We start from the raw sequence: 6,302 nt of genomic DNA on the forward strand, positions 1-6,302 counted from the left end.
GAAGTCTATCCATGTTTGTTGAAAGACTTCAGTCTTGTTTCCTTCTATATGTGCTCAGTTAATGAACGCTCAGGGAAGAAATGGGAGAGGGGTAATTGTTTCCTTATTTGGAAGGTTCTGACCCTAGGCAAACATGAGAACTTCAGACAATAACTTTATCCCATGCTTAGGGAGAGATGGTGGGTGAAGAATAGGGGCGGAGCCAGAGACACCTTGAGGTCTCTTTTACAATTCAGCATCTACCAAGCACCATATCCAGGGGTATTGGTTTCTGAGCACCAAGGTAGAGCTAGCACTTAATACACATACACTGCTTCTATACTTGATGCTCTTGACCACAACACGATACATTCGCTGCAGGCAGTGTTATAAGTAGTAGATGTTCAGAGCTGGATTCGGTGTCATGAGTAGTGAGAGCAATGAGAATGGATTCACTTTGGACTAGGGAGTTTGCAATTGTTCCATTGTAGTGAACTCATTGGTGAAGCTAATCTGCTGATTTTTCATCTCAGATGTGTGCTTTGAGACTAATGACTAAAGGTATTTCATCAGGCCATCATACTATGTGCATGATTATTTTTTAATTAGCTTCTATAAGCTAACTCGATATCTGGACCATGTATTGATTAAGACAAGGATTTTCTGCTCTTAACTAGAGATCTGAGACCCCAGGTAACTGGATGCAATGACAGAAATGTGGATTAGGATTACCTGGGGGAAATCAGATGACTTAAGAAAATGTGAACAAGCATGCTTTTCCAAAGGACTCCTACTTATATCCCTCATCTTCTCTTTCTTCCTAAGTATTATCTATAAGGAGCACTCAATTAGAATATGGCTCAGACCAGGGTAGGATTCTATACTAGATAATAAAGACTTCTAGCACAGGGCTATAAAGGCATAAACATAAAAGAAATCCTCTTAGTGGGCACAATCATGTGCAGCCACATGACTGACCATGAATTTCACTCTGTGATCAAAGAAGTGATTCAGAGAATTCATCTTCATGAGCTCCATTCATCTTGTCATTCACCTTACTATATTTGTTCAACAGAATGTGACTTATTCTCTGGATCAATGACCAGCATATGCTGCATCAACTTTAAAAAAAAATTTGGTGAAGTTTCATGCCATTATCTTGTTTTTCTCCCACCACTGTATAATAGTATGTTTAGAAAAATCTATAGAGCAGAATAGTCAAAAGCAGAGATTCTTAAGTAAAAATATAGAGAAGTTCAGTCTCTACCACATATTAGTGGTATGAACTTGGCTGAATTATCCAAGATTTTGCTGTCTCACTCTCCTCACTTCACAAAAGAGATAATATATTATGGATTAAGAACACAGTGGCTGGCCCAGATCCACCATATTTTATTCCATTTGTGGGGAATGACATAATTGTGTATTCCAAATCTTAAAATCACTTTTTGTTTAGTCATTTGCAAACATTGATTAGGTCCCTATGATGGACCAGGTCCTTAGCAAGCAACAAACTGGCTCCTGTTTTTGTATAAATATAAACTAGTGGAACATAGAGGCATTAATCATGTAATTATACAAATAAAAATAAAGTTGCAGTTCTGGGAGCTGCTATTATAAAAAACTTATAATGAGAAGATGTGATCATTTAGGGTATGAAAATTTTGAAATTATGTCTTGGGAAAGACTACAAGGCTGGGAACCAAGAGGTAAATGGCAGTGGATACCTATTCCTTTGTCTGCTTAGTACCCTCCACATTGCTGGGACCTGCTTTTCTGAGATGTATCCCTCCCTCCCCCAGTTCTACCCACAGGGTTATCATGAGAGATTCTGTGTGATTAGAATGTGACTCCAAATCTTGGTCATAGCTGGTCAGTGCAGAGGTGGGTATCTCACTGAAGCTGGGCCAACTGAAGAGGTCTTCAGGGAATGTGGATTCCATTAAAAGAGGACAGTTAGGGCTGGCTGTTCTTTTGCACTAGAATGCTGCAATTCAGATGTTACTGACTGACATTAGTTTTTTTTACTGTTTTTCAGGCTCAGGAATAGAGATAGTCAGTCTGCAGCAAGAGAAAAGAGAGAAGAAAATATGTGGAAAGACTCAAAGGTAAGACAGCTAGAGAAGAAAATTTGGTTCTAGTTGTGGCTAATATGTTACTGGTCTCCATTCTTGGGTTCTTTGAGATATGCTATATCCTAATGAGAACTTTCCATTTTACATTGTGAGTTTATTCAGTTTGAGATCCTGTTGCTTTCGGCTATGATTTCTGCTATATTGCTGTCACCAAATAATACAGTCCTAAGAAATACCTCAGTATAAATAATGATGTGAAGGGGTAGGAGCAGGAACTAGACTAGACCGAGCTAGCAAAGAGTGATAAGGAAGTGAAGAACAGCATAAAAGAAGCTAGGAAAGAGGAGGAATGGAGAGTGGTCAAGACAGCTTGTGACCAGGCTACTCCCCTGCAATGGTGTAGATTTGTGGCTGCAAAGCAGCTGCTTGCAAAGATGAGCTGTAAGTTTGTTTCCTTTTGTTTGGATTATTTAATTTTGCTAATTTTAAGAATGAAGATACAAGAGCATGTCTGAACGCAACAGAAAGTAGATCAGTTATGCTTTGATGCATAACAAGTGGACCTAAAACTGGGTGACTTAAACAGTAAGTTTCTTTACTTTTTGATTCTGCACATTGGTAATCTGGGCTGGGATGATTCTGCTAGTCTGAGCTGTTCTCACTCACATTATCATTGCAGTCAGTAGTCAGTCAGCTGGTGGTTTTCTGGGGCTAAATAGTACATGATGATTGAACTTCATGGTCACCAGGCAACTAGACTACCTGTCTTTTTTTTTTTTTTTTTTTTTTTTTTTTGAGTTGGAGAAGTCTCGCTCTGTAACCCAGGCTAGAGTGCAGTGATGCTATCTTAGCTCACTGCAACCTCTGCCATCCAAGTTCAAGCAATTCTGCTGCCTCAGCCTCCTGAGTAGCTGGGACTGGAGGCATGCACCACCACACCTGGCTAATTTTTGTACTTTTAGTAGAGATGGGGTTTCACCATGTTGGTCAGGCTGGTCTCCAACTCTTGACCTCCTGATCTATCCACCTTGGCCTCCCAAAGTGCTGAGATTACAGTGAGCTACCATGCTTGGCCCTACAGGTCTTTTGTCATCTCATAAGCTCATCCAGGCTTACTACTTTTTGACAAAAGCAAATCACGTGCCCAAACCTGGAGTCAGAGTCGATGTTGAAGGACATGACCAAACAGTGTGCACCCAGGGAGGCATGAACAAATCAGGGCCATTTTGGAATTCAACCTGCCCAAAAGGCATAGAGAATGAATACACTGTAGAAGAATGAGATAGATTAACTGTTTGAGATGGTGATATATAGCCTTGAGGTCCATTATAGCCTTAAAATAGAAGGCAGATTTGCTAGGAGTTCAACAGTTTAAAATGCATCATTTTGGTGGCATTTGCAATCAAATGATGGTGGCTGATGCAGTGTTTTGTTTTCTTGGACTCTGATCATTTATTTCTCATAGAGCTGCAAAAGGAGGCCTTCCATTTTAGAAACTGGGACAGCCCGCTGCCAGTAGTGTGCTCCGCTCAACTCTCTAATTACTGCCATGCTGACGGAGGTTAAATATTTATGAAGAATGTGCTTTTTATCATCTAATCTAATTTTTAAACTCAGATTCTCTAATCTCATTGAGATGTTAATAACCTGTGTTTCACCCCCCCTCTCCTTTAGGTTTTTGGCAGGAGTCAAAGATCTCTGCATTCTCATTTATTTTGTAAAGAGTGACACATTTGTGAGGATAACTACTGCATGAAGGGGATTGCCAAGAATGGAAAGTGGGAGAAATTGACAAGAACCTACTTCCAATTCAGCCAAAAAAAATTGTTGGTAGCAGCACTGGAGAGCAGATTTGCACAATTTGATTATGATACTAGTTCTGACATTTTTTAGCATTCTTAAATCTTGGACAAATGAACTCCAAGGTGACTTGGTTTCTTCATTGCTAAAATGAAGATGATTTCATCATACCATGTATTAGTTTACTATATTGCTGCTATATCAAATCACCACAGACTTAGCGGCTTATAATAACACAAGTATATTATCTTACAGTTCTGGAGGTCAGAAGTCTACATTGGATTGGCAGAGCTGGTTCTTTCTGGAAGCTCACCCATTTACTAATCTTTTCCAGCTTCAGCTCAATATGAAGGAGCTCAGTAAATTGGTATAGGTCTCCAAGGCCATCTCTGCCATTAACAGAAAGCATTGCTGCTGTTTGATTGTGTTAAACAGCAGTTAGGTGGCACCTGCTCATCTGCGGCTTTGACAGTGTTTATAATAACAAACCTGAGTTGAACACTTGTGTGCTAAGCATTAAGCACTTCAGAGGCAGAGACGGCTTCACCTTCAAGAAAATATATTCTAAGGTAAAAATTGACACCCATGAGATAATTGCAAGACAATGGGTGAACTGTAGAGGCTGCCAGCATTTCCTGATTTATGACCACACATCACCCCAATTTCTGCTTCTGAATCTGACCCTTCTGCCTCTCTCTTATAAGGACCTTGTCCTTATAAATTGGGCCCACCCAGAACATCCAGGAAAAACTTTGGTTTCAAGATCTTTAACTTAACCCATTCTCAATGACTCTCTTTAAAATGAAAGGTTGTATATTTATATATTTTGGGGATTAGGACATGGGCATCTTTGGGGCTCTTATTCCATTCATATCATTTCATTTGATTTTTGCAAAGATGGCATAATCCTTGTGAAGGATTTAACACTGTGCTTGGCATGAGGAGCTGCTGCTGTTGCTGCTGCCTCTTCATTGCCTCACTGTTGTCTTCTGAATTCCCCCACACCTGCAGGGAAATGTCTCAGCATCCTAGCACAGCATGTAAGAGGCTCAGAGACTCATCATGATACTTGGTGCTCTGACTATCATCTTCCAGGCACCAAAAATAGGTGATGGCCCACCCTGTCTCCTTTTGTGTGCAACAGGACTCCATGCTTTTGCTAAAACCACCCCCACCTTCACCCACAAAATAATCTTTCTATCTTTATTAGGTGGCGTAATTTCTATTACTTCCACCAATTTTGATTTGAGCATTACTTTCTTCAGAAAGCCACCACTGAGTGATTTTTTCTTTCCCAATGTTACCATGTTACCAGGTGCTTCCTCTGACCCCCCCCCCTTTTTTTTTGAGATGGAATCTCGCTTTGTCACCAAGTTGGAGTGCAGTGGCCAAATCTCAGCTCACTGCAACCTCTGCTTCCTGGGGTTCAAGTGATTCTCCTGCCTCAGCCTCCTGAGTAGCTGGGATTACAGGCACGTCCTACCACATCTGGTTAATTTTTCATATTTTTAGTAGAGATGGGGTTTCACCTTGTTAGCCAGGATGATCTCAATCTACCGACCTCGTGATCTGCTCCCCTCAGACTCTCAAAGTGCTGGGATTACAGACATGTGCCACCCTTTCCATTCTTCTTTTTTTCATGGAAATTCACTCACTCTCTTGTAATTATCTCATGGGTGTCAATTTTTACGTTAGAATATATTTTCTTGAGGGGGAGCCGTCTCTGCCTCTGAAGTGCTTAATGCTTAGCACACAAGTGTTCAACTCAGGTTTGTTATTATGAACACTGTCAAAGCCGCAGATGAGCAGGTGCCACCTAGCTGCTGCCTAAGACAATCAAACAACAGCAGTGCTTTCTGTTAATGGCAGAGATGGCCTTGGAGACCTATACCTATTTACTGAGCTTCTTCACATTGAGATGTAAAACCTGAGTCCATACCTGGGAAGACAAGGAATGACAGGGACACTAGCGGTGTTGCTTTAGAAGCAAACTCACCTGCACAGTCAGTAGAACAATTAGAGGGCAAATGGCTTCTGACAAAGTTTAGGGGAAAGCCTAGGAAATGACAAGATGTGGTTGAGTACCCAATGTTTAGTTCTTCTTTGTAGATAGTCAATTCTTGCTTCCCAATGCCTTTTGCCTCACTGAGGAAAGCAAGTATGCACGTATGGTGATGACAAGGAGTTGTCCAAGTAAATCACACTTTCATCTGTGGAATGGACTCTCAGTGACTGCATTTCTTAGAGGAGGGCAGCCACCCAGCTCTGTGGCTACATTTGGCTTTAGAGTCAGCCAGATCCAAGTTTAATCTATCCTTTTCTCACTGTATGACGTTAAGTGAGTCAAATCACTCCCTGAGCCTTGCTGTAGTAAAACTATCATAACCATAATCTAATAGCTTTGAGTTGTACACTTTCCATGCACCATGCTAAATATTTTAAAATTTA

Source organism: Sapajus apella, unplaced genomic scaffold (assembly GCF_009761245.1).
Source record: "Sapajus apella isolate SASKATOON/1434 unplaced genomic scaffold, GSC_monkey_1.0 scaffold5, whole genome shotgun sequence".
NCBI lineage: Eukaryota > Metazoa > Chordata > Mammalia > Primates > Cebidae > Sapajus > Sapajus apella.